The sequence below is a fragment of the Tiliqua scincoides genome, chromosome 3, assembly GCF_035046505.1.
Source record: "Tiliqua scincoides isolate rTilSci1 chromosome 3, rTilSci1.hap2, whole genome shotgun sequence".
NCBI lineage: Eukaryota > Metazoa > Chordata > Lepidosauria > Squamata > Scincidae > Tiliqua > Tiliqua scincoides.
This window is the reverse complement of record NC_089823.1, coordinates 230,341,693-230,368,113: the sequence shown is the minus strand read 5'-3', so window position 1 is coordinate 230,368,113 and position 26,421 is coordinate 230,341,693. Positions and strand designations below refer to the sequence as shown.

The following is a 26,421-nucleotide window of genomic DNA, read 5'->3' as shown; positions in this document are numbered from 1 at the left end:
TTTCTTCTTTACAACTTACCGAGAGATCAAAACCATGCTGCTTACATTTCAGGTAAGCATCCTATACCATAACTAACAGTCCTTTTACCCTGTATCACTGGTACTGCAGCCTCCTCTCCTGCAGCAGTTTTCCCTCAGGTCCTCCTCAGACTGAGCCCAAGTTTTACACATAACACTGTTTGTTCTCAGTTGTGCAAGACTTCTGTTTCCTGAAGGAAGCCATTTTGTCCTTTACAGCTTCTGAGACTGTTTGCTAATCACACTAGCTTGCTTCTGGAGGCGGCACCATTCCTAATTTGTGGCATGCATTCTAGCTGCTGTTACTGTGACTTTACATAATCTCCATGCCATTCTGGAGAAATTTGACCCTTTTGACTTTCCCACTCACTTTCCTTCTTCCCCACTCCCTTTCCTTTTCCACTCACTTTTTCCCTTTTTCCCACTCACTTTCATTTTTGAGCAGTTCGCTCTTTTGAAATGTGACTATGGACTTCCTTGGCATTTTTTCATCTACATCAATGTTAAACTTGGTTGAAATGTGGTCACTGTTTCCAGTTTGGATTAACAACATTTACAACTTGCACCAGGTCCTAGCACCACTCAGGATTAAGTTCAGTGTCAGTTCCCTCTGGTAGACTCCATCACCAGTGGCGGGCCTGGAGGGATGGGGGCAAAAGCCCCAGGCGCTGTGTCTGTGGGCCCTATGGGGGCAGCACCTCAGCGCCCACTGCAGTGACAGCTCCACCCACACCTGCACACCACTACTGCCATCTCTATCCATCCTCCAGAGCCATTCTGGGGGGCAGGCAAAGCCCAGCAGGACCTTACCCGTGGTGTTCCACAAGGCTTCTGGAGTGCCCTTAATAGTACTTTTAATGGCATTCCAGAAGCCTCAGATGGCTTTTGGAGAGCCGAAGGCAAGGACACTCAAGGCTCAGTGCAACCAAGTAAGTATTGAGGGGGGTAGCATACTGTAGACCTGGCCCAGGCAATACAGGTCCTTAATTGTCCATCAATAATTTTTAGATTATCTTGAAATTTGGCCTCTTGGTTGAAACTCAGCCATGCATTTTCCAGCCTGTGTGACAAACAGTGACATTTCTCTTCCATTTCATCAGTTTCTCTTGTATATCTTCCTGATTTCTTTCAAGATTATTCGCAGAGGTTTTTTTAGGAGGACATATTTTCTCTATATACTCGTGTGCTGCCCTACCTCCTCCTATTCACAGAACAGAAAGAGATTTAAAGCTTCCGCTTTCAGTTTGAATTAAATCACATTTTCATTTTATAGACAAACTGTGGGAACTGAGACTTTGAGCTGTGTTAAGCCTTGACAGGTCATAAGCTCTGCAGGTCTGCTCTGATTTCTTTAACTACTTGTCCTTGTACCCAGTTTGCTCTGTAATAGGTTTACTTTTGTGAAAATTGTGCACGTGTGAGACAGAGAGAACACCCACACTATCTTAAAATTATTTAAAATGGGCAGAGGAAACGTTAAAAAGAAGAACCAAAAAAACAGTAATTACTATCATTGGAGTATCAATAAGTTAATTTCATGCTTTTATGAGAACATAGAAAAGCATTAAGACATGATCCTACATTATTAACTGAAATCGATAAAGTCAGTTTTGCTGCCATTGTATGTTTAATTATCTTTTCCCATCTTGCTCCTGTACAATAACAGATAACCATTAGCAGAATTTCTTTGTTGTCTCTGTATATTTGCAGAAATGGAAGGGCCCTCAGATTTATTTGAAACCATATAATGTGCACTGAGACTTCATAGAATGATCTGGAATCTATCATACCTTTTCCCAGTGCTTTTTTTGTAAAAAAAAAAAAAGGTGCAAGAACTCACAACTTGTTAATCTTTTATTTATTTATTTATTTTTAAACCATTTTTATCCGAGAAATAAGTAATAAGATACAACTAGTAGTCAATAACCACACACACACATCCATCCATCCATCCATCCATCCATCCATCCCGTGTGAGCTCCCTGATAGCAAAAGCACTCCTGCTACAGCTGGAGTGAAACACCCCATTTATTTTAGGTGGGGAGGGGCTCCATTGGGCTATAGGAAACTCTCTCCATTGGGCTATAGGAAAGCCTATAGTTAAAGTGTTCATAACTAATATATAAGGTGTTGAGCCCAGCTGGTGGCCATCAGCGCCTCAAGTATTCCAAACACTTTGAGCCTAAGAGCTCTTATGGCTCAATGGCTAAAATGCTGGTCTGTGGGGTTCAAATCCCTACAAAGAGGATTTTTTTTTTTTGGGTGGGGAGGTGCTCCATGGCTGCAAAATATAAAGGTTGGTTGTCAGTTGCCAAAAGGGGGGCCAGTTGAGGCTGCAAAACTCCTCAAAGTTCAGTCCCAGGCAGGCTTTTTTTTTTACTTTTTTTTTTAAGTCCCAGGTAGGACTTAACCCACAGTTAAGCTCCTGGAGTGAGCCCCCTGCTGGAGGCTGTGGGTTAAGTCCTACCTGGGACTTAAAAAAAAAGCCATCAATGGACAGAGCAACAGAACTTAAATGGAAATGAGAAGAGGGGATTGGTTCAAGGTTTTGAATATGCCCAGTGGCATAGCTATTGGGGGGGAATGCAGTAAGTATTGCAGGTCCTGCAACCACCTTGTAAGTAGCCCCTCTCACTCACTGTCAGAGCCATTCTGGGCAGTGATGGCAACACAGTTGCCATCACTGCCCAGAATGGCTCCAATGGCAAGTGAGGAGGCCACTTACATGGCATGTTGCAGTGCCTACAATACGCATTGCACTACCCCCCCCCCGGGTAGCTATGGTACTGGATATGCCCTGAGACACTTGGCTGCCAAGGCATTCCCAGATTACAGTGATGGCATAAGGGACCTCCTGGCCTGAGATCCAATTTGTAGCTAGTGTAACAGAGAGAAATCTCAGTTACTACATAAAGAGAAACTGAAGGGGACTAGGAGAAACCATTCAGATTGTTATGGACAGGGGTGATGCATGCTTCTGTGTGACCTGACTCTGTTGCTCACTTCCACCTCTGTTCACACATGCTTGCTCATGCCCCTCCTATGGAGGGTGGGTGGGCAAATGAGTGGACATGCTTCAACCTCCCCTTCTTTTTATTTACACAGCATGCACCATGCAGCCTCCTCATCTATGCATCTTCTGTTTGGAACAAACAGGTGCAGGGGATGCTGGAAACCCAGCATGTGCACTGCAAGCAGAAGAGGTGTGGAGCAGGAAAGCTGCATGCAGTAATTTTCCTAAGCGTAGGGAAGGTGCAGGTGCTTGGTGCTTCATAAACATGTAGGTGGACAGCTCATCTGTCCACTGCATCTCCAAAGGTGCAGATCCACATGAACACTTTAGGTGCCCTTGTGATTGGCCACCCCAGCTACAAAATCAGACCAAGCTATAGAGGCTGCAGATAGCAGCATAACTTCAAAGGCACAAGTCTGTGAGACTACAATAGAAATTAGCACTGCTACTGGGAAGTCATGGGGCTAAGACCTCTAAGAGCTGAGCGGAGGCATGAGAGCAATGCAGCAATTTGAATGGCAGGGCTCATAATATCTCTGTCCTGCCTGTTTGTGATAGGAAAGAAAACCATCTCCCATGAGCGGTATGTGACATCTCAGAATTCATCACAGTTTTGTGGACAGGGTAAACAACAACTGACTCTCTCTTTTAATTGTAGTTTGACCTGTGTGGTTTGTTTTTTCTTCCTCCTGGCCAGCTGACAACCTTAGCAATGGCCCGTAAAGCTCTTACGCTTTCCTGACAAGAAAACCACTGTATCTTTTGTGGAACCGACTTGGTAATACAGACGCTGTGTGCGTTTTTTGTGTTGTAATGGGGGCTGCTGTCTTCCCAGCAGCCATAATTCTGTCTTTCCCAGAAGCAGAAGTGGTAACAGAGCACTTAGCAATTCAGGCTAGTTCCTGTTTCCTCTCCCGCCCCTGTATGTTGCCATCTGTTTTAGGTACTTTTGTGCATGAAGATGACCCTGGAGAATTCCAGTGCTGTTCTTCCCGGAGAATCTTCCTACAGTGTACTCCAAGTAAGGTTGCCAACTGATCAGCCTGCTGTCGACACCAAGGGAACTGTTGGGGGGAAAATCTCCTAGCCTGGCTCCTAGAAACTTGAGAATGGTGATGTTAGCAAGTCTACAAACACGTTTTGAACAAAGCATCCCCCAAACTTGCACAGTAGGGGCAAAACAGAGACAGTGATTTTCCAGGGTCTGATAAGAGGAAATAGGAACTGCCCCTGATAAATATAAACCATTGAAGCTTATGTCAAATCTCCCAATAGTTTGTTTGTAGAGTAAAGGGTTCCATCTGGGCTCTCAGCATGTCCACATTGTGGTGGGAGATGGTTTATTAATACATATATAGAGATTATATTTTCTGTGATGAAACTTGCAGAGAAATTCACCTTCACAGAACCCAAGCTTCTTGTTTTAATCCAAGCTGCTGCTGCAGCCAAAACTGTTATCTGTCAGGAGTAGAAGTATCCCATTGATATGCAGGGAGTGTTGCATGCATCTCCAAGCTGACAAGCTATTTTTAGCCTCAGATGTAGCTTAATATAGCAACGGAGCAGCTCAGTCCCTTTCTCATCTCGCCCCCTGAAGCCTTCAGATCTTTCTTTTTTTTAAACTGCAGATGGTACCTGAATGAAGGATGAAAACAGAGAAAGGTCATGATTGCACAATGTGAGAGTGTGCCTGCTTGAAATCTTGGTGATTTATTTATAAGTGAACTGTTTTGGGGAGGGTAAGATTGTAACCAAATGTTCTTCCTATTTCTGAATGATGGATGGATCTGCATGGCTAAATATTTAAAGCATCGCATGAACTGGAGATGTGCTTAATGCATTCCTGCATACAGAGAATGGTGCCTTACCTAAGCCGTCCTAACCTAACCCTTGCCATCCAACCCAGTACTGATAGTGGCTCTCTGGTAGATGACTTTCCTAGTTCTGTGGCCTGGAGATGCCAGGTTTTGAATCTGGCACCTTCTGCATGCCTTTTGTACATTTCTACAAATTTGTCACCTTTGTAAAATTAAGGGCCATCCTGGACATGGTATGGACATTGCATAAATGAAACTTCCAACATTCTTTTTCTTTTCCCAAAAGCAGCCACTGAGCAACCAATTTGGATCGGGGTGTGGTGTAGGAAGAATCTAGTCTTTCCCCCTACTATGCCACAGCATCAATCCATATCTGCCTCCCTGAAGCTATTAGCTGTACAGGGAAAAATTAGCTGTACAGGCAAAAAATTCAGCCTCTTGGTTTATCTGTCTGTGGCTAATAGTAGCTTCCATGTGTGTGTGAGTCAGGGAACCAGAGCAGGAGCAAAGGATTAAAAAAAAAACAAAAAACAACTCTCTGTGCTAGAGCCCTGATATCTCTCTCTCTCTCAGGAGCTGCTTTGGGGGAAAAGAGGCATCAGTCATAGACTTCTCATACCACATCTTGTTTGATCCAAATAGGCACACACCACTTATTTTCTCCATTGAGTTTTGAAAGTGAATGTCATGCTTGAGCATCCCATCCAGTGCTATACCATGTTAGAATGTGCCATCCAGTGAGGATTGCCAATTGATCCTGCTCCTGTGTCTTTAACAACAGCCAGACAGGCAACAATTTAGTTAGTAGACAGAGCTTTTTCTGACATGGAGACATGGTAGGAGAACCAATTACCTGCTACAGTCCAGGATTTTAGGCTGCAATCCTAACCACGCCTTCCTGAGAGTAAGCCCCATTGAACAAAATAGGACAAAGTGTGCTGTTAAAAGGATAGGTCTGTTTAAAAAGGTCATTGTTACTTGTACTTGTTGGCAGGGCTGGCCCAAGATCTCCTGACACCTGTGGTGGCATGCCAAAGGCTACCCCCTTCCCCAATGATGTGCCAGCCTCTGCTCCTCCCACTATGTTCAATATTCTAGCTCAGCACTCTCTCCTTGTACACATTTTCTTCTCCTCTCTATCCTCCTCTTCCTTTTCCAATCCAGGAAGTCAAAGGAGAAGGAAGAGCAGTGGAGGCAAGTTTGCTGTCAATCTGCTATATGAGGTGACCACTTTGGTTGGCTTCATGCATAGGTCAGCCCTGCCTGTTGGGGTGTATGTGTCTGCAATGTCTTTAACAGTGACACACAAAATGTTAGCAGGTGAAGCTTTTCCTGGCATGGAAACAAAGGGATAGGGAAAATGTCATCTAGTTCATATCTCCAAGTCAGACTTATTGAAGGTACAAGAGTAGGTCTAGTTATAAAAAGCTGGAACCCCAATTCATAGGTACAATAGACAAAGGGGTAGTTGCACATATGACTCCCTACTCAGTTTTTCCCTGAAGGACTATGGTGTTATCCAATTTTCCATATTACTGCTGAGCAGGAAGGGTCAGTCATAGAATTTTGATAATGCATCAATAGTGAGAGAAGTTAATAATAACTTATTTGTCAGGGGTGGGAAAAAGTGATGTATGATATGAGGACAGGAGAGGTAGTGTACTGTTGAGGAAAGGGGCAGAAGGGTTGAAAGCTAGAAAGCATGGCAGAAGGGTCAAGAAGAGATCAGAAAACCCTTACATATAGTTTGGTTATGGTGCTGTATAGAAGTGGGAAGAAATGAGTGCAGTAAATCTATTGGCATTAGTTGCAGCTTTCCTCCAGTGCCAAATATTTGCCACTGGGTGGAGACCCTGATTGGGACAACACCAGGTCCAATGGGTTAAATCCCCCTCCCTCACCCCCCCCCCAGTCTGGGCCACCCACCCACCCCCCTTATGGCATCTATTTATTCCCCATTCCATGCACAGAAAATCCAACAAGGGGTAGAGTCACATGACATGTTTAGGCTGCAGTCCTCTGCATTTTACTTGGAAATAAGTAATCCTATTAAAAATAATGGGACTTCCAGGTAAGTTTGCATATAGGATTCCACTGCCAATGTTTATTCCAAAGATCTAGCCAGGTATTTCTCTGCAAGTATCTCCTTCTAATAAATGCACAACTCTGGAGTCTTTAATTTGTACATCTGCTGTGCCCTTTCTTCCTTGTTTTGAAATCCTTGTTGTCTTTGATGGAGAAGCACTGTCATGTCAGTATCCCAATATGTTCTTCTTTGAAGACGCCACCACCCACCCTCTGTGGTGAGCAGCACATTCCACCGCCCCTGAGCACTCTGCTCTGCTGGTTATTTTTATCGCCTGCTGTTTCTCTGATGTGGGTGCCCCTCCATCGGGGCTGGTTGCTAGCCTTTTGGCTGTCCCAGACCATCTCTTTCTAACTTGGTGTTTGACGTCACTGCAGCTTTGAGGAGCATTTGTTATTTTCTATGTGACTGATAAAGCAAGGCTTTATAATAGAGCTTATCAAAGAACAAGGGCAGAAGTGACACAGTAGGAGTCTCAAGGGGATGCCAGCTTTGATGATTGAGAAAGAAGGAACTTTTCATCCACACGTGAATATTTTGAGAGGAGGCACACAGCTGTGTTACACGTGTGTCCTGGCCTCGTGGAGATTACTTGCTAAAACTCTAAAACTATAAGACCTGCTGCACAGTAATGGCAAAAGCAAATACAGCACTTCAACAATGGGCCACTTCGTATGGGGTGTTATCCTAACATCATAGGTTATCATGCATACACCCCTGCTAATTAACCCCTGCTAATTGGGTAAGAGGCACTTTTTCAAGTGGGTGCTCCTTTTTTTAGCAGGGGGAGAGTAACTGGCCCACCTCACCCCAGCACTGTCTGTTCTAGTGGCTGTCTGCTGGTATTCATTTGCATCTTTTTAGATTGTGAGCCCTTTTGGACAGGGACCCATTTAGTTATTTGATTTTTCTCTGTAAACCGCTTTGTGAACTTTTAGTTGAAAAGCGGTATATAAATACTGTTAATAATAATAAATAATAATACACATATAGCTGCAAATTTGAATGCTGGTCCAGCCATCAGCCTTGCCCTTCTTCCACCCTATTCAGCTGAATGCAGAGAATTCTTCCTCCATCCATAGATGGACATAAGAGCATAAGAACAGCCCTGCAGGATCAGGTCAAAGGCACACAGACAAGAGACCTGCATCCTGGTGTCCTCCCTTGCATTCTGAGGTAGTCTACTTCTAAAATTGCACATCCCCATCATGACTCATAACCGATGATGGACTTTACCTCCAGAAATCTGTCCAATCCCCTTTTAAAGGCCATCACCACATCCTGTGGCAAGGAGTTCCACAGTTTAATTACATGCTAGGTAAAGAAATATTTTCTTTTGTTCTAACTCTCCTGACACTTTGCACATGATGTGTATTTCTGTCAGGGAGACTCACAGGATCCCATTACTGTTTACATTTTGTCAATTGTTGAAGTTGTGGCTGTTTCAAGAGGATATTGGTAGTGGATGACAGCTGGTTATTTTTCACTATTATAGATATAGTGGGGATATTTTTGCTGATTAGTGTTTTTGTATAACTTGGTTTCTGTTCTTTCTATTTATCAGTTATGTGTTTTGAATTGTTTTTCATTTTTGTGCTGTTGATGACTTTCAATTTTCTTGTAAATAAAAAGGGGGTCATAATTTTTTTTTAAATAAACCAAGTGATTAAAAATAGGTTCATCCTTTTCCCTAAATAACCCATTCACCAAAACAGTGGCAAAACTGCTTCTGAGTTTGGTGGAAGTTTGGTATATCGGTAATGTTGGGAGGTGTGGTCTGGAAGTTTAAGCTGTTGCCCTGCCTGAAAAAGCTAAGCAGATCTGCTTATGGATGGGAGACCGAGAGACAAAGAAGCCACTGGTTTATTTGTGTGGAGGAGTATGGAGGAGTCAGCTGGAGGACATCTTTGAGAAGCTGATCTGAAACAAGGTTGCAGCTGCATGCAAGAGGCTTGGAAAATGCAAGAGTTGGCAGCTAGGATGATGATTGCACCGAAATGGTAGTTTCTATGAGGTTTCTCATGGAATAATGTTTGTAGAAATCTCATTAAAAATTTATTTATGTTCAACCTGCTATGTAAACCACTTTGAGTCTATTCAGAAAGGCAATATAGGTTGAGTCTCCTTATTCAGAGGGTTCTGGTTCCAGAACTCAAGTGGGTGGCAAAAATTGCATTAAAGCAAATCCGTTTTAAAAACAATGTCCCTTTGCTGGGCAATTTACTAACAGCCTTGCTGACATTTGTGATGTAAGACAGAGTCATTACGCAGACAAGCCATCATTCAGTCTCTCCCCAAGTGCTTAAAAAGGCTTCACTCTGAGCCAGGGACCCCTCCTTCACCCAGAGCCAAAGTGATTGCAGGTGCAACCTTGTTATACACGGATTTTTCATACATGGATTTGACTCAACAGGAATGGCCACTGCAAATGAGAAGGAATGTGCTGATCCCTGGAGAAGGGAAAAAATGCACCCCTTTAAAATGCTTTTCTTACTGTTGTAGAGATTTTTATCTCAGCATGATGAGAAGGGCCCTTTAAATTAAAGGAAAACAGTCCTTTACAATAGTTAGAAAGCAGCCAGCTGACAATCCATCAATCATTCTCTCTCCAAGTGACCCCCTCCCTTCCCCCTGAACCTATGAAAGAAAGATAATCCTCTCTAAGGGCCTGGAGAGAGACTGATTGTTGGATTGTCATCTTATGGCCCAATCCTATCCAATTTTCCAGTGCTAGTGCTGCTGTGCCAATGGGGGTATGCACTGCTTCCCATGTTAGCGAGGCAATCACATAGGTCTCCTCAAGGTATGGGAACATTTGTTTCCTTACCTCTGGGCTGCACTGCGGCTACACCAGTGCTAGAAAGTTGGATAGGATTGGGTCCTTAATGACTATCTTAACATCACAAAGGTCAGCAAAGCTGTTTTTAAATTACCTGAGCAAATGGCCTTTGTTCTTTAAACTGATTTGCTATAGTGCAGTTTTTGCCATCCACATGAGTTCTGGGAAGGGAACCCACTCAAATAATGAGACTCAACCTGTATCTTTCTTTTGCATGCTCAGGGGAAAGGCAGGGGTCGCTTGCCTTGGAGTGAAGCTGTTCTAAGTGTCTGAAGAGAGAATGATTGATGGATTGTCAGCCGGCTGCCCTCTCTCGCATAAACAAGGTTATTGTTAAATGACTTTTTTCCTTTAAGTTAAAGGGAACTTCATTGTGTTGAGATAAAACTGTGGGTGAAAAATCCTTGGATAATTAGGTTATATCTATATATAAATTCTGTAGTAAATAAATAATAAATGTCACAGGCGCTAGTCAATTGAGGCCACCCACAGCTGGCTTTTCCCTGTTCAAGTTCTGAACAGGAGCAGAACAAGTTTCTTCAGAGTTCAATGCAGGAAATAAAACAAACAAACAAGCAAAAAAAATCTGGACTGTGGTAAAGATGTATCCAAACAGACTCAACCATTCTACAGATCTGTCTTCACCAAAAGCCTATAATTTATTCCAGGTCCCAATTCAGTGCTATTCAGCATTGTGCCATTTGACAAGACATACATTTCTAAAATTTAAAGAGAGAGAGAGATATAACAAATGCAAGTCCAAAGGGAAGAAAGGCAAAGCTGTTCATATGTGACATTCCTACCAGGAAACACAGCACCATCCTCATTAACTGCATGGATATTCATGTATAATCCTATACTTAATTCTTAAAGCCAGCCATTCACTATGGCAACCGTTGGAGTTTGCCTGCACACCCACCCACCCACTCACACACCCCCACCCACCTTCCTGTTGCAGGAAAAGGGCTGCATTGCATCATATATACTTCCAGCAACTAAGAAGTGTTGGGGCATTTTTGAATTATTTGAGAGGTGGTGGCGGTGGCCAAGAGGTTTGAGCAGCATGAGGAAGGCCTCCTTAAGGAAGTGAGCAGGCAAAAGGAGAATTAGACATTACTCTCCTACTAACAACACCCCTTAAACATCTTTCTGAAACAACCGAAGCCCATTTAATTCCACCCTCCACTCCAAAAAAATTAGACTGCAGAAAAAGGTTGCTTCACTTTGTTTTGTGGGTGATGTAAGTTTCTAGGTTACAATCCAGAGTTTTGGTTTGCGTCTTTCAATCCCCCCTCATGCATCTGGAGATTCAACTTCTCCTGCCTTTCCCCCATTCCTTTAAACCCCTTCTCCCACCTGCCATGTGATACTCCCAAAGTCACTTGTCACTGTAGCAGGAAAAGGAGAGAATGCACTGGAGGACAGGAGTGAAAGACAGAAAAGGCTGTGGGCTGCCTTGTCCCCAGATCCAAAGTATGCATACAGTATATTTAAAAGTACACAGGGAGATCTCTGGTTTGGAATCCAGCAGACTTAGGGGTGATCGTGATAATCTTGATGCTGCTGCAGAGAATGAGATGTTGACATGTCTACTTGATGTTTCTATATTCTGAGAATTCTACTTGATGTTTCTATATACTCTTAGAATTCTCTCATTTTTATACTTAGGATGTGTATTGTATTTCATGCAGCTTAGGTGCAGTTTTTCAGACTTTCCAGTGCAGATTCAGCCTGAAGGACTCGCAATGATGGATGGGCTGTAGTCTACAGCAGACTGCATGCTTTGTATGTAGGAAATATCTGATTCAGTCTTTGGCAGCGTCTCCAGGTAGGGTGGGGAAGAACCCCCCCCCCCATCTGACCCCCTACAGAGCTGCTGGCAGTTACTGGGAGCTTCTACATGCGAAACTGTGATTAACCACTGAGCCATGGCCCCCTCCTCAGTTTACTTAGACAGCACCACACTTCATGCTCTTTCCAATCACTGGGCAAAAGAGCAACTTGCAGCAGAGATCCAGTGAAGGGCTATTTCCAACCTCATTGCTGGAAACACACCCATACTTTGTATATCAGAAGAGAAATTTGAAGATCTGGCCCAATATGTTGCTGTCTTCTTATCCAGAAACACACAAGTAAGGAGGTTTGTTTTTCTGACATAACGTCGAAGATGCACACTTATTTCTTTGGGGGGGGGGGGGAATTGGCATTGCTGACCAAGTCAGGAAAAATGATTTCTATTGTTAAGTTTTCAGTCCTGCCTTCCTTCCTTTTTGGGCTTCCTTTTTGTAAAGATTAAAGCTGGCAATGGAATATTTACTCCTTTTTCCTTATGTAAGCTCAGGCCGCTCCATCCAGAGAGAATTCCTGATGCTGATTTAGCAATGTGGTGGATTTCAGAAAGATTTTGAAATCTTTCCTAAACTACATTTTATTCCTTTTCACTTCCAATTTAGAAACTGTGTGCAAACCTGTTGTATTACACATGCTTAGGAGTGATCATTCCAGAAATTGTTTTAAACAAGCACCAAAGGTTAGAAGGGCTACCCTATCTCCCAAAAGCAATGCCCTATTATCATTAAACCATCTGTGATGTGTAATTACTGCCTTATGTTTTGTTTTTATTTTCTATATTTTTTTGTCAAGCTTCCATGCAGTCTGATAGATATGAATGGTGGACTAGAAATATAAAAATAAATAGACCCGATGGACATACTTAGAATCAAGAGAGCTAAAGAGTGATAAAACTGGATTTCTTTCCCACCCTCAGTTTTTCAGTGTGACCCTTCAGATTCCTGAGGATATGGTATGGGGGACACCAGAATGTGTGCATGAACCATCAGTTTGATTTCCAGTGTCACGCTGATGACTGATATGCTCAGATGTGGGGTTTGGGTTTTTTTCTTCTTGTGGTGAAGTTAAATCCAAGCTGACATTTTTTGGTGGATTTCTGTGGAATGAATATATTTGCCAGCTTTGAGAATATCATTAACTGTGGTAAAAACTTAATATTCAGATTTAACTTCTGCTTTTCAACTTGAAAGATTAGCAGTTATATCCTTCGGTGTTTCATATGATAATCAAGTTGTCAGGGAACAGGATTTTGTTAATGTAACTGTCATCTTGACAGGACTGAAAAAGAAAAGAGTCTTGAGTTACTCAGTATTTAAATAGATTAAGAAGTTAGTTTTAGCAGCAAAAAGTCAGCTATTCCTTCACAGCAAACCTTGTCTTCCTTTAGTTTTCGTCCACTGTATATATTTCTATGGCTGGGTTACTAGGACCAACCAATCAGGTCTTGTTTTGACCTGTTCATCAGCCCCCATCATTCCTTTGCCCTGCAAGTCACTCCCATTTTAGGTTGGTTGACAAGTGATAATGAACATAATATTACAGTCATTTTCACTTTATTGTAGTGTGAATGTGTGAAACTACTGTCATCTGTTGCTACATCACCCAGTCACTGCCTCTCATAATGTCAAGCCATCTAGCTATGGGTTTCAAGTTGGGAGGTGCTGGCTATTTGCTATCATCATGTTGTCTATTGCTTATATCAGTGATTTTCAACCAGTGTGCAGCAGGACTTTGATGTGTCCGAAACGTCTGCAGGTATGGCATAGGAGTTTGGAGCCCAGTGGTTGAAATTTTTTTTCAGGGTTCTGTGGTTCTGTTTCTAGGGCAACTGATTGTAGTAATAGACAGTTATCCTCCACCAGTGGAGGAAGAGGGACAGAAAATCTGTTACTACAGACAGTTCCTAGAAACAGTCACAGAACCCAGAAGAGTCTCCCAGAAGTCAGAAGTGACGTCACAAGAGGCAATGACCATAGAGAAGATCATAGAGTCAGCATGCTGACCTTGAAAATAATTGAAATACTGACTTATATGAAACCATTTACTTGTTGTTAGTGCCCTGTTCAGGGCTATTACTGACACTCATTATGAGAGACACTATCATAACCTGTAGAATGAAGCAGAGCTGTTTAGCCAGCATGATTTCTCCAAGTTCCAACAGGTGCAGGAGACTATTTTATATATGGTTTATAATATTTTTATAGCCATAAGCACCTGAGTGCTTGTTTAGGTGAGCCTTAGGTGAACCTAAACCTTAGGTGAACCTAAACCTCAGGATGTTTAGGTGCCTTAAATGGAGGTATAGGCTTAGGTGAACCTTAGGTATAGGCTTAGGTAAACCTTAGGTGAACCTAAACCTGAGGATGTTTAGGTGCCTTAAATGGAGGTATAGGCTTAGGTGAACCTTAGGTATAGGCTTAGGTAAACCTTAGGTGAACCCAAACCTGAGGATGTTTAGGTGCCTTAAATGGAGGTATAGGCTTTCCCTTCCTAGAGAGCCCTTTCATTACTTATTGTGTGAGTAATCTTACAATAATGCTTGCTGTTTAAATGGTTTCCTTTGTGCAGGATGTCCTTTTACCAGGTTCTCCATCAACAAGTTCCTTGTGCATGTGAACACTTGTGTTTCTGTGAGGTGGGCAGATGATATTGCCTCATGCTTCATGCATTGATAGGCTAGCTGTGTTCACATAGTGGGGCTTGTAGGCTCCCAGTCCAGGCTCCTCAGCATCATCAGATCCTTCCACAAGGACATGAAGGGCACTGTTGTCTTCGATGGCTCCACATCAGACCCCTTTGACATCCGAAGCGGAGTGAAGCAGGGCTGTGTTCTTGCACCAACCTTGTTTGGGATTTTCTTCGCTGTCCTGCTGAAGCAGGCCTTTGGAACTGCAACAGAAGGCATCTATCTCCAGACCAGATCAGATGGAAAGCTCTTCAACCTCTCCAGACTGAGAGCAAAATCCAAAGTCCAGCTGAAATGTCTGCGTGACTTCCTCTTTGCCGACGATGCAGCTGTCACTACCCACTCTGCCAAAGATCTCCAGCAGCTCATGGATCGTTTTAGCAAGGCCTGCCAAGATTTTGGACTGACGATCAGCCTAAAGAAAACACAGGTCATGGTTCAGGATGTGGACTCACCTCCCTGCATTACAATCTCTGCGCATGAACTGGAGGTGTCCATGACTTTGTGTACCTTGGCTCAACGATCTCCGACACTCTTTCTCTCGATACTGAGCTAAACAAACGCGTGGGTAAAGCAGATACCACGTTTTCCAGACTCACAAAGAGAGTCTGGTCCAACAAGAAGCTGACAGAACATACCAAGATCCAGGTCTACAGAGCTTGCGTCCTGAGTACACTTCTGTACTGCAGCGAGTCATGGACTCTCCGCTCACAACAGGAGAGGAAACTGAACGCTTTCCACATGCGCTGCCTCCGGCGCATTCTCGGCATCACCTGACAGGACAAAGTTCCAAACAACACAGTCCTGGAACGTGCTGGAATCCCTAGCATGTATGCACTGCTGAAACAGAGACGCCTGCGTTGGCTCGGTCATGTCGTGAGAATGGATGATGGCTGGATCCCAAAGGATCTCCTCTATGGAGAACTCGTGCAAGGAAAGTGCCCTACAGGTAGACCACAGCTGCGATACAAGGACATCTGCAAGAGGGATCTGAAGGCCTTAGGGATGGACCTCAACAAGTGGGAAACCCTGGCCTCTGAGTGGCCTGCTTGGAGGCAGGCTGTGCAGCATGGCCTTTCCCAGTTTGAAGAGACGCTTTGCCAACAGTCTGAGGCTAAGAGGCAAAGAAGGAAGGCCCATAGCCAGGGAGACAGACCAGGGACAGACTGCACTTGCTCCTGGTGTGGAAGGGATTGTCACTCCCGGATTGGCCTTTTCAGCCACACTAGACGCTGTGCCAGAACCACCTTTCAGAGCGCGATACCATAGTCTTTCGAGACTGAAGGTTGCTAATACAATACATGGTTAGTTGAATTTATGTGGTGGGATGGCAAGGGGGGGGGAGTTGTTCATCTGGGGCTCTCTATTGACTTGGATGAGTGCATTTATCTCACATCACACCTATCCTGTGGGTGTAACTTTGTACCAAAAGATGAGTTAGGAGGGAGGATAGGATTCTTCATACTAGTTATTCCAACTAGGGCCGCATCCCTGCTAAGCCCTTCCAACTCTGGCTTTTTTTCTTTCTTGTGCTGTTCCCTTGGCATCATGCTTGCATGGGTTGGCCTGGAGTGGCTCCATTGCAATGGCTTTGAGACATGGGCATGGATTCTCTGCACTGGGAAATGTGTTTTGCCTGTGCAAGTGGATTTGGTTGCAGCCCTGTCCCCATTCAGCTGGTGGAACTTGTTGAGAAGATCACACCACTTTTCTATCTTCTCTCCAGCTCTAATAATATCCATTGTCTGTCAAGTTTGGCTTTAAAAAAAGACCATAATTAAGGGAAATAAATGTAGTGTTAGCAACTGTTACCCTGCACATGCCCGATTTTGTCTGATCTTGGAAGCTAAGCAGGGTCAGGCCTGGTTAGTACTTGGATGGGAGACCGCCTGGGAATTGTGGGTGCTGTAGACTTATACCATAGTCTTTCGAGACTGAAGGTTGCCAACCTTTAAATGTAGTGTTGTGTGCTTGATATATCTGTTCTTGTAACAGAGTGCTGTAAATAAAATTCTGCTTTTTTGTCACACATTATTCCTGGTTTCTTAAAACAGGTATCTATGGCTAATGGGCCAGACAGCAGACGAAACAGCATAAACAGCAGCTGCAATGAATAACAAATGTCATATTTGAATCAGAGGAGTTCTGGTAACAATTACGCTCCTTGTTTTGGTGTTGGAGGCTGTGTTCATTCAGCCTGGGAAAGCAACAGGGTTAGGCAGCTGAGAGAGGAGTCAGAGAACAGGGATGGATGGTTGCTGATATATACTTCAAGCATTTGTACCCCACCCTCCAGCCAACAAGGATAGCAGCTTAAATAAAATCAAACACTGGAAAGTCAACAGAAGGTGTGGGGTGGGGAAGATATGTCCTGCTTGCTTTTTTTCTCTTTCTTCTCCTTCTCCTCATGGGGCAGTTGTGACATAATTGTTGCTTTGCTGGATCAGTCCAAAAGTCCATCCAGTCCAGCCGTCTAGGATTGTCTCTGTGGAGCACAAAAGTGGTGGATAATTATGATAGTAACCCCCTGCTGTTGGTTCCTAGCATCTGGTCATTAGGAAAGTTAACTGGACAGAGAACTACAATGGTGAGTGTGATGATCTGGTGAGGCCATTGAGGTCCCCTGGGTAGGGATGGAGGAGAAGCACAGAATTCATACACCTGACCTTCTCGCACACTCATGGGGTAACTATGACAGACATGTCATGCTGATATGGACATTCCCTCAAGGAGTATGTTGCTGCCACCAGGAAGAAAAAACTCAGAAAAGGGGGGTGGCCTCCCATGCTCTTCCTCCCATCTGTGTGTAGTTCAGTTACCAGAATTCCCTCATAATTCAAGTCAGGTACTAAAAGAGCAGCCACGGAGCTAATTGACCTGGCTGACCACAATATCTCTGCACCTTTTTACAAAAGGCCTTAAAGCATTTGCCACAGACAATCTATAGCAGGGGTGTCAAACATAAGGCCCGGGGGCCAGATGAGGCGCCACGGAAGCTTTTTATCTGGCCCTCATGCTCTCAGCTGCTGAGCAATGCCGAGGTGTTACTGCTGTAAGGGCAGCGCACTTGAAAATTGGGCTCTCTTATATCTTGAAATATGAGCAAGATTTGTGTATTTTCTCTTCTGTCATTTGCAGCTAATGAGTTCCTAAGTGAGAAAAATTGCTTATTTTTGGTTATGAACTGTTTAATGACATCACTTCCTCCTAATGACATCACTTCTGGCCCTCAGCAGATATCATGAATGCTGTTTGGCCCTCAATATGAAACGAGTTTGACACCCCTGATCTATAGAGAGCAAGGGGCACTAGTGATCTGCTCTAGAGCAGGGACGTGTGATGTGTGGGTGGCAGGTGAGGCAGAGCTGCCCCACTGGAATTCTTCTAAAAGTGCTGCCACTGTATGAGGTACACAACTAGCACTCAACCCATGCACCTCCATTTTGCTCTCACCACCTGGAAAGGCTCTGAAGAAGAGGAGGAGGGATTGCTTGCACGGCATGTTCAGGTACCTGCAAAAACTTTGTGCGCTTCTCTAGCTACGATACTGGATACAGCTTGTACAGGGATAGGCTGTGTGCAGAAGGCCTGATCAATGCACAGAGGTCAGAAGCAGTCACATAGCTAGAGGGGGTGCAAAGCACTAAATTTTGCAGGGAGTCTCCCCGCAGTGTGCAAGCTCCCCCCCCCCTCTTCAGAGCCATTCCAGGTGCTGGGAGCAAAACAGAGGTGGATGTCTTCTGGAAGCATTCCAGGGAAGCCTTCTGGGTGTGCACCTCCGATTTGCTCCTGCTGCCCAGAACAGCTCCGCACGCCACGGTGAGGCTCCCTGCAAAACTTAGTGCTTTGCACTCCCTCTAGCTATGCCACTGGTCAGAACTAGTGTGCCAATCCCATTTTTTTGTTGTCTGCACAGGGCACACAGTTTGCAAAAGACAAAAGAAGCCCAATGGGTGGCTAATTGCTACCCCTGTCAGTTTGGGGGTGAATCTGGTTCTAATTCCTCCAGTGCAACCATTTCAGGGGCAGTGAGTGGGAGCCCTGGGACTACGCCCTGCCAGCCAGACTAAGAGTGCCAGAGAAATCCTCCGGGCTGTGCATGCTCCTTGGAGGGAGCTACCCCAGCAGCAGCAGCCAGGAAAGCTTTCTCTTTAATGCCCTTGACGTCAGAGATGCGAAACCATAGCAACTGTCCATCACGTTGGATGGGCACACGAGGGAAGGGGGAAGTGGGAGAGGAACTGTTCCAGTTCAAGCGAGGCTTCGGAGTGGCTGCTGGGCACAATGGGCGCATTGATGTGCTGACATTCCGGGTGGATCCTTAGAGGAGGTGAACGCAGCAGCTGCCCAGTCCAGAGAACGGCCAATCTGGTAGGGATCCCCCCTTTCTCTATAGAGATGCGCTTTGGGATGGTTGGTGCTGCAGTTGCACTGCTGAGATGCAGTGGGTTGCAAGGAGCGGATGCCCTGTGTTGCATCAGGGAGTGAGGACCCCTGGAAACCCCCATCCGGATCGCCCCTTTTCCTTCTGCTGCCCCAGTTGAGGGGCAAGTGGCCAGCCTCAGGAGTGGTCTGTCCCCCCCCTCCATCCCCCCTTAACAAAAGAGGCAGGCGTGCCCCAGGCTGTGGCCAAAATCTGGCAACGCCCGTGGGTGGGGGTGGGGTGGGAAGCGCAGTTCCCTCTGATCTTTGGTAATGGGACCCCTCCCTCCCCCCCGCATTGATGATGCGAATATCTGTCTGCATTGCATGCAGTTGCGTAGCCAAAGGGGGGGCAACGATGCGAATATCTGCCTGCAGTGCATGCAGTGGCGCAGCTAGAGGGGGGCAAAGCATTGAGTTTGCAGGTAGCGTAGACAGAGGGGGGCAAAGCATTGAGTTTTGCAGGGAGCCTCACCGCAACGTGCAAGGGGCCCCTCCCCTTCGGAGCCATTTCAGGCGGGGGAGCAAAACGCTGCGGTGAGGCTTCCTGCAAAACTCAGTGCCTTGCCCCCCCTCTGTCTACGCCACCCATTGCATGCCTACAGGGTGTCTCCTCTTGCGAGCGCAAAAGGCGCTGTCCGCAGGCAGGATTGCTTGAAAGACACACCCAAGACCCACATCTCCCTGCCTCCCTCCCACTCCGGGACTTTCTCTGCAGCCTCCCGCGTTTCGCGGAAATCCCAGGGGCGGATCAGGGGACAAATGTGGGCGTGACACCGCTGGCACACTGCAGCACTGACTGGTTGTGGCCAGGCTGCATGTTGTTGATGATGGATTACAACCCTCGCCTCCCCCCCTTGTACTTCCTGGTTAGAAGGATGTTTTTGTCTTTCTTTCCCAAATTAGTTAGCAAATGTGTTTGTGGTGCTCAGAGCTTGAATAAAAGGTTGTCACTCATAATCATCTCCTGCCTGGTGGTGCATTGTGTTCATGTGTAGTACTACAACAAGTGGTTTCATATCCATGTGCCAATGAGCCAGCAAACACTTAGGTTTAGTACTGTAACTTGGATCATGCTTTTTTCCCCTTAATGTTTAGTCTTTCAGTTTTTATCTTATCCACTTGGCATCTATGCTCCAGTGCGTTTTAGACGGTGAAAGTCTGTTCATATCAACTTTCTCCGCCATTTCTATATGTGTCATGAATGAGGTTCTAAGCCAAATCTTAAGCCATTTCTGCCCAATGTTGCATTTATGCAATGGGGACCAAATGTGTGCATCTGTGGGCCAGGCAGAAATGGGTTAAGAAGAACCTCAGCCCATGATTTGCACGGAAACAGGTTTTTCACCAGTGGTTGCATATGCATTTCATGCGCAAAAAGGTGCTGCACAAGGCATGCATGTGTGTGTGTGGGAAACCTGCATCTATAAGGATGCACACATGGCTGGATCAGGTCTTCATGGGGTTCACCATTGACAATCACCTGAAGCTGCTTCTTTGTCCAGTCTCCAAATCGGTGCTAGGCTCCAGTGGAGCCAACAGTTTTTGACCACCTATTTGATAAGTCTCTGAGTGGTGGAATTCTGCTGTGCAGCAGTTTGTATGCAGACTGGAACTGTGGATTGACTGAGGCTATTGTATGGAAGCAAGTCCTGCTGAAAGAAAGGGATTTATTTCTAAGCTATGCTTTTAGGATTGAGACATTAGTCTAAGGCAGCGATTTTCAACCAGTGTGCCATAGCACATTGGTGTGTTGCAAATGTTCTGCAGGTGTGCCGCAGGAGTTTGGGGGAGGGTCATTTATTAGTAGGATCATTTGGATGTGTTAGCCCTCCCCCCCCCAACAACAGTGTGGTGTGCCTTGTCATTTGTCCAAAAAAAAGGTGGTGTGCCTTGACAATTTTAGCATCTTGCCCATGTGCTACGAGATGAATAAGGCTGGAAATCACTGATCTAAAGTATTGATCATTTTTTGTCTTTTTTGTACAACAGACCATAGTTGGTGGGTGCTCTTTTGGTATTGATAAGAATGAGAATCCTGTGTTCCAACTGCGGGTGATTAGAGCTTCCTGGAAGTTAGACATACATCACTCTTAGATTTTTTTTTCCTTGCTCCACTTATCAGATCCTAGCTCCAAAAGGCACAAGAGTGTTTTCTGTATAGTTAAAATTAAATGCATACATGGGTTTCTGAGACAGTAGGGCAATTAAATTTGCATTTTGCATCTAGTAAACAGATCAGACTTGCTGTCTGTAAATTCTTGTTGCCTGTAGGTGTCAAATGAGACCAACAAGTCAGGTTGCTTTTCAAAATGCAGAGATGTGCACGGCCAATATGGTGCCCTGCTCTGTGGATACATCGTGCACTCCTAGTACAATTCAGGCAATTTCCGCCATATTGGTTCTGGAGATTTCAGAATGCAAATTAGGTCGGGTTATTAAATTTCTATTTTTGAAGCTTCTCCAAAAGATGTTGCATTGTCTCGTGTACTATGTAGACAGAGGAGGAATCTTCTGTTGGATTTCTTAATATGATGAATACAAATGACAAAAGATCAGGGACATACTAGACAATTGTTTTATTGTTCAGTAAGGGCACAGTTGTTGTTGAGGCCATTGTGGTGGAGCATCTTTTACATCACTAGCATGCCTGTTGCAGAGAATAGCAATATTTTGTTGCTGGGGGGAAAATGTCATTTTTAGTGATGGGTGAGTTCCCTATGGCTCATGTCACACTGGTACAGAAAATGGGGGGGGGGGGGTACTTCCAAAAAATCAGAAATAGCTTGACTCAGTTTCCAAGCCAAACCAGCAGGCACCCACTCCCTTTTTCCTGTGTATCCACCTCACTTGATCCTCCAGATCTCTTCCTTTTAAACACCACTTACCCAGCTAGGACAGCAGAAGCAGCAGTGGAGGTCCAGCCAAGAGAAGGAGAGGGAAAACTGTTCTCTCCCTCCCTGCTCTGATGTGTTGGTACTACACCAAAAAGAAATGCTCCAATGGCCCTTGGGAAATGTAGCCATTACAATAGTCCTTGGGAAAATTACATTTCCCAAGAATGCTGGTGTGCTTCCTGGTGTGCTATCAGCATGGAGGGCAGAGTCCAGATCTTCTTCTTCCCCTCTTCTAGTGGCCAGAGTGCTGGCGCAGCCTCAGCTATGTTGCTTAAAAGGAAGGGGGATTGTAGAGTTGGATGGGCGTGTGGAAGTGTCAGGAAATCCTCTTCAATTCAGCTTTTAATCCAAATCAGAGAAGAATTCAGGTCTGCACAATGCTCCCTTTTTTGTTATGAGCCCCTAAAGCTTGTTTCAGGGCCTGGACCCAGCATGCTTTCCTGACATCACTCATAGTTTTCTCCCCAGCTTGTGCACCTATTGAAATAATAGAGTCTGCATGGAATGTAGTTTCCCATGCATCATGAGCGCCAATTGGATAGTGCTTCTGACTTCATTGGCAGTAAATGATGCAATCTCCCTTCTGATGCCTGTGCTACCATGTTGCCCTTAATCATTTTTATCCATTTTTTCCTTCCTTTTGTTGGCATCTGAGCACTGCCCCCAACATATGTCTCAAATGTGGGAGAACACATGAAGCATTTTAAAAAGAAAAAGTGTTCTAGTGAGACAACCCCCACTTCAATGTTTTGTGAGCATTTCCCCCCCCCCTTTGTCTCTGCCCCCACATCCCCTAATAAGTGCCTATAAAAAAAAAGACAGTCCAGTGGTTTGGATGAGTCCTCCCCGTATTTCAAATTCCAATCTTGCAGACCTTTATGATATTTTGAAATGCTTTGAGGCTTTAAACCAGCGATTTTCAACCTTTTACATCTCATGGCACACTGACAAGGCACTAAAATAGTCAAGGCACATCACCAGGTTTTTGACAACTGATAAGGCACACCATGCTGCCAGTGGGGGCTCACATCTCCCATTGGTCCTATTAACAAATGACCTCCCCCCAAATTTCTGTGGCACACCTGTGGACCACTCGTGGCACACCAGTGTGCCATGGCACAATGGTTGAAAATGGCTGCACTAAATTGTCAATGCACACCATTAGTTTTTTAACAATTGACAAGTACACTGCACTGATAACAGGCTCGCATTCCCCAGTGGCCCTACTAACAAATGATCCTCCCCAAATTCCTATGGCACACCTGCAGACCATCGACAGTACAACAGTGTGTCATGGCAGAGTGGTTGAAAATGGCTGCTTTAAGCCTTTCCTGGTCAATATAAGAACATAAGAACATAATATGTTGTTTTTATTACAGTTGTATGCATACAGTTGTATGCTACTCTATTTATTTAGTATATTTATTAATATTATTTACATACTGCTTTTCAACAAACAGTATTTCACAAAGAAGTTGATAGCAAAATAAATGGTTCCCTGTCTCCAAGTAGCTCACAATCTAAGAAAAAAGATGCAAGAGAGATCCCTGCAACAGCCACTGAAAAAGATGCCATGCTGGGGTGAAGAGGAACAATTGCTCTTCCCTTACTAAATATGAGGACACCACTTTAAAAAGGTGTTCCTTTGTCCAGTTAGAAGGGGCTTCCTCCAAGGAATGCAGGGCAGTGTACATAATCTGGTCTCTATATTTTATCCTCATAACAATCCTGTGAGGTAGAATAGGCTAAGAGAGTGTGACTAACCCAGGGCCACCCAGTAAGCTTTATACCTGACTGGAGATTTGAAATCCAACACTCAACCCAACAGTAGAAGAGTAAAAAAAATAACTTAAGCTTTTCCTTGAAGTCCTGCTTGTGGCTGCCTTAGCTCTTTAACTGTTTGATATTATGAAGTTATTGCTTGCTGTTCTAATGGTTTCTTTCCATAGCTTTATAAACCTCTGAAAAGTGGAAAAGCAGTATAAATAGATTTAATAAAAAAATATGCTAGCCTGAAGGCTCCAGTCCTATGCATACTTACCTTACTTCTAAGCAGCCAAGCACAGGATTGTTCTATCTTCAACCTTGTACAAAGCTCATGGTCAAGATGATAGAAAGGCAAATTTATCTCCTGATAACCACTGTCACACCTGAGTGATTGTTAACCAAGAACAAGGCATTAGTAAGAGCAGTAAAAAATCTAAATATACTGGCAACCAGTTTCATTGACTGACCTTGGTCTCCTGTTGTAGGAGAGGGAGAAAATCTTTTTTCAGGCCATTTTCTCCATACCATGCAAAATTTTCTAAGGTGATCTGGATTAATAAATGCAAAGTACAAGAGTGTATGGCAAAAGAAATGTAAGAAGGTGATACGGGAGGCCAAGTGAGACTATGAGGAACGCATGGCCAGCAACATTAAGGGGAATAATAAAAGCTTCTTCAAATATGTTAGAAGCAGGAAACCTGCCAGAGAAGCGGTTGGCCCTCTGTATGGTGAGGGAGGGAAAGGGGAGATAAAAGACTTGGAGATGGTAGAGAAATTAAATGAGTTCTTTGCATCTGTCTTCACGGCAGAAGACCTCTGCCCAAATACCACTGCCCAAACAGCCCCTCCCGACCAAGGAATTAAGTCAGATAGAGGTTGAAAGAGAAGATGTTTCAGACCTCATTGATAAATTAAAGATCAATAAGTCACCGGGCCCTGATGGCATCCACCCAAGAGTTATTAAGGAATTAAAGAATGAAGTTGCTGATCTCTTGACTAAGATATGCAACTTGTCCCTCAAAATGGCCATGGTGCCAGAGGACTGGAGGATAGCAAATGTCATACCAATCTTTAAAAAGGGAAAGAGGGGGGACCCAGGAAACTATAGGCCGGTCAGCCTAACATCTATACCGGGTAAGATGGTGGAATGCCTCATCAAAGATAGGATCTCAAAACACATAGACGAACAGGCCTTGTTGAGGGAGAATCAGCATGGCTTCTGTAAGGGTAAGTCTTACCTCACAAACCTTTTAGAATTCTTTGAAAGGGTCAACAGGCATGTGGATGCGGGAGAACCCATGGACTATATATATCTGACACAGTCCCTCACCAAAGGCTACTGAAAAAACTCCACAGTCAGAGAATTAGAGCGCAGGTCCTCTCCTGGACTGAGACCTGGTTGAAGACCAGGACACAGAGTGGGTGTAAATGGGCAATTTTCACAATGGAGAGAGGTGAAAAGCGGTGTGCCCCAAGGATCTGTCCTGGGACTGGTGCTTTTCAACCCTTTCATAAATGACCTGGAGACAGGGGTGAGCAGTGAGGTGGCAAAGTTTGCAGACGACACCAAACTTTCCAAGTGGTGAAGACCAGACGTGATTGTGGGGAGCTCCAGAAGGATCTCTCCAAACTGCGAGGCTGGGCAACAAAATGGCAGATGCGTTTCAATGTAAGTAAGTGTAAAGTCATGCACATTGGGGCAAAAAATCAAAACTTCACATATAGGCTAATGGGTTCTGAGCTGTCTGTGACAGCTCAGGAGAGAGATCTTGCGGTGGTGTTGGACAGGTCGATGAAAGTGTTGACCCAATGTGTGGCGGCAGTAAAGAAGGCCAATTCTATGCTTGGGATCATTAGAAAAGGTATTGAGAACAAAATGGCTAATATTGTAATGCTGTTGTACAAATTGATGGTAAGGCCACACCTGGAGTATTGTGTCTAGTTCTGGTTGCCACATCTCAAAAAGGACATAGTGGAAATGGAAAAGGTGCAAAAGAGAGCAACTAAGATGATTACGGGGCTGGGGCACCTTCCTTATGAGAAAAGGCTACGGCATTTGGGCCTAGAAAAGAGACGCCTGAGGGGGGACATGATTGAGACATACAAAATTATGCATGGGAAGGATAAAGTGGGTAGAGAGATGCTCTTTACACTCTCACATAACACCAGAACCAGGGGACATCCACTAAAATTGAGTGTTGGGAGGGTTAGGACAGACAAAAGAAAATATTTCTTTACTCAGCGTGTGGTTGGTCTGTGGAACTCCTTGCCACAGGATGTGGTGACGGCATCTGGCCTGGATGCCTTTAAAAGGGGATTGGACAAGTTTCTAGAGGAAAAATCCATTACGGATTACAAGCCATGATGCGTATGTGCAAGCTCCCGATTTTAGAAATGGGCTATGTCAGAATGCCAGATGCAAGGGAGTGCACCAGGATGCAGGTCTCTTGTTATCTGGAGCAGGTCTTGTGCTCCCTGGGGCATTTGGTGGGCCGCTATGAGATACAGGAAGCTGGACTAGATGGGCCTATGGCCTGATCCAGTGGGGCTGTTCTTATGTTCTTATGCTCTGTTCTTATGTATCTTTCCATTATCATGGTATTACCATGCTTTTTATCAATTAAAGGGAAGCGTGTTCAATGAAAGTGTAAGCAGTGTGTTACGCAAGAAAATACCATAGCATAATATGAACATAAGAGCCCTGCTGCACCAGGCCAAACGCCCATCTAGTCCAACTTCCTGTAACTCAGTGGCCCACAAAATGCTTCAGGGAGCACCAAAGACAGCAAGATACAACCTGCATCCTGGTTCCCTCTCCTGCATTTGGCATTCCAAGGTAGTCTGCTTTGAAAATCAGGAGCTTGCACATACCTATCATGACTTGTAACCTGTGATAGACTTTTCCTCCAGAAATTTGTCCAATCCCCTCTTAAAGGCATCTAGGCAAGATGCCATCACTACTTCCTGTGGCAAGGAGTTCCACAAACTAATCACACGCTGGGAAAAGAAATATTTTATTTTGTCT

The 26,421-nt window shown here is 44.6% G+C and overlaps 1 protein-coding gene across 5 annotated transcripts in view; it reads left to right on the top strand.

Annotated features, from left to right (window-relative positions):
- The window catches only part of GNB4 (G protein subunit beta 4), a 67,327-nt gene continuing 40,906 nt past the window's right edge, over positions 1-26,421 (top strand). For 2 of the 5 annotated variants that reach the window (XM_066619482.1, XM_066619481.1), the window contains exon 1: positions 18,577-18,681. The gene's annotated coding sequence lies outside the window, so the exon portion shown is untranslated. Of the gene's footprint in view, positions 53-4,528; positions 4,694-9,995; positions 10,100-18,576; positions 18,682-26,421 lie in introns of those variants that run through there. The other 3 variants (XM_066619483.1, XM_066619484.1, XM_066619487.1) reach the window with 3 other exon arrangements.